The following is a 3163-nucleotide window of genomic DNA, read 5'->3' as shown; positions in this document are numbered from 1 at the left end:
GTTCTTCCATAACTGTGTAAGTAACAAATAAGTTTCGTTCAACGTGATTAGATAGATTTAGACATTTTTTTGTTTATTTTTTACCATACTTAAATTCCCCGAACACCGCCATCTAGTTATCGATTTGTAAAACAGGGACATTTTTGTGAACATTTCCACCTATTTTCGACATGACTAATACAACTTTAATTAAAAAAAAGCTTGTACAGTAAAAGTAATAGTCGAAAAATACTTTTTAAAATTACTATTTGTTTTTTCCACGTCCGTATGTATACTCGTATTCTAAGTGTGAGTTTCCGCTGCCGATACTTATGTACTTTAACCAGAAATATAAAATTCTCTCTAATATAATCTAATTCCGTTGTACATTAAATAGTGATCTTATAGAAGGCGGTACAAGCGCCCTCGACGTTTTGTATAAATGGATAGGACAATTTGTATGGATTTTTTATTGTATGGTTGGGTACAGTCATTGTGAGCATTTGAGGTGATACTGACGTATTGCTACATTCTCCAATCAAGTATTACTATTAGTAGAATAACCTTAATACTAATATACTCATAATTCATCCAAGATATTAAGCTCTGAATTTTTAATTTATAACAACATAAACAATCTCTTACACTTAACCGTGAGTTTTCACTGTTAGTACATTAATACGAAAACACATCTCTTTCCGAAAACACCGAATAAAATATTTATTACTAGCTGTTCCTCGAGACTTCACTTTTAAAATAAGAAAATGTAGCCTATGTTACTCTCTGATAACGTAGCTTTTTAATGGTGAAATAATTTTTGAAACCGGCACAGTAATTTTTGAGTTATTTCGATACGTACAAAAATACAAATCTTTCCTCAGTATGATATTAGTATAGATAAATTCAATAAAATTATATTAAAATTATAGTCTTGTATATTCGTCAGTGTAAACCCACGTTAATATAGACGACAGTAAGTGGATTTCGATTAAAACTGGAAGCAATGCTTCCGTCGAGTGTCGCACGCAATTGAATTACACTATCTTTCCGCAATGATGTTTTTCTGCCTAATTTCTCGCACGGCTAGGACTACACAAGTAGGAATTATGTAATACCTTAACTTCTATCGGCACAAAATTCATGTCACTTCCAGAAACGTTTAACCATTCGTTAGTGTTTTTGGTTCGATAAATTCTTAAATGAACTACGTAACTTGAGTTTTTCTCTTTAAAATTCAGTTTAACCTAACACCAATTAGTCCTAGTGATTTTAGTTATCTATACTATTATAATAAAGCGTAAACACACGCTTCTCTGTTGCCTAAGATGTCAGCAATTACAGCATGTTTTTGAATAATTCTTTTTTTAATAAAAATCCCTACACTTACGTCATGCTTTAGGCTATATATTTTTATGCCGTTAGACTTGGGGTTTAAATATTTTGGATAAAAACCCTATTGTAGGAAAGAGACCATAAGTTGCTGCCAACATCCATAAAGATTGCTAAGGTTTGTCATGTCATGTCATTTTGACATTTGCTATTGACAAACAATAAAATGAAATTTTCATAATTTCATGCGGATGAAGCCGCACGGGAACAACTAGTTTCTTATAAATAAAGGATTGCAACGGCGAAGTAAAATTGACGAAGGAAGAGACTCATAACATCGCAATTGCAGATGCGTTGCCTACCCTTAATTGACGGAGGAGGAGACGCACATAAAGAGGACATTTCCCCTTCCTATGCGACTTCTCCACCATCAAATCCACTTCCCATCCTTTCCACTAAAGGAAAGGGTGGAAAGTGAAAGGGCCTAAAATTAGGCCTCCGGCACCACACTCATCAGACGAAACGCGGAATTGCTCCCACTTTACGCCTGTTTTCTGTGTGGTTATGGTATTACACCGGGCGAGCCGACATTCGTGCGAAGATGTTAAAGCGGGTTCTACCACTGTTATTTGTCAATGCCGTTCAACAACAGCAATCAAGTTAATACAACTTATAATTACTCGTATCATTATACAAGCGCATGTTAGCACGTTTTTGATGGATTCCTTTTCTACCACTAATTAGGTAAAAAAATTGTCAGTCAACATTACACCGATATACAGATTTCATTAAAAAAATTCCAAGTTTTTTTTTAATCGCACACAACACAACTGTGCCCATGTTTTTTTTCTATCAAGAATAAACTAGCGTTAAAGTACTTCAAGCAATGTCAGGACTCAATATCCTGACTGCTCTGAGATAAAACAAAGACAGTGCGGCGTCGAGGACTCAATGCATCGGTAAAAGCTTCTCAAGACGAGAACGACCTTCAATAATGAAGACAACGAACAGAAACTAAATCTCAACAATTCGTGGTTCCGCGCTAGTTTATTCATTACTAGACTGCGTCCGCGTCTCCGTCCGCAAAGAATTAAAAAAAGGAGCCTATGTGTTCTTCTAGATTATCCTCTGCATCTCTGCCAAATTTCATTTAGGTCCGTTCAGCCGTTTAGACTAGAAACTCTAACAAACATCCATTGTTCCATTAATCTAAACTTTCGCATTTATAATATTACTAGCTTTCGCCAGCGACTCTGTCCGCGTGTAATTAATGAATACAAAAGCGAGTAGCCTATATGTTCTTCCAGACTATCCTCTACATCTATACGAAATTTCTTCGAAATTCGTTCAGCCGTTTAAGCTACAAACTCTAACAAACATCCTGGTCAAGCAATAAGTAATAAATATCATACTGGCCGCCAAGAAAGCCATAGAAAATGTTTTTGTAATTGAGGAACGTAATTTGAAAGTAGTGAAAAATGTGACGTGAGCGATGTAACAACATTTTATTTGTATTACATGCCTTTTATCAATTTATGTGAATAGTTTGTGTATTTTATCATTAAATAAAGAAGAATTTATCAATGGTACTAGTTTACATTTATTCATGGTCCTTCGAGCCGGATTTAAGAAGCAGCAATTTTATCAAGTAGTACCATCATACAAGAGCAGCACCATACGAACTATATCAAAAAGGTAACAAATTGATTTGAAATTGTTTTGGATTTTTATCAAGATAACGCACTAGAAGAAAGACGCATTGTAACAGTTTTGCGCGCAATAACATTAGCGTCCTAGCAGTCGCGAGGCGACGCTGGCGCGGCGGGGTCAAGAAGAAGGCGAGGGCGGCGGAGGG

The sequence above is a fragment of the Papilio polytes genome, unplaced genomic scaffold (assembly GCF_000836215.1).
Source record: "Papilio polytes unplaced genomic scaffold, Ppol_1.0 DF822178.1, whole genome shotgun sequence".
Taxonomy (NCBI): Eukaryota; Metazoa; Arthropoda; class Insecta; order Lepidoptera; family Papilionidae; genus Papilio; species Papilio polytes.
Note: the sequence above shows the minus strand (reverse complement) of the source record.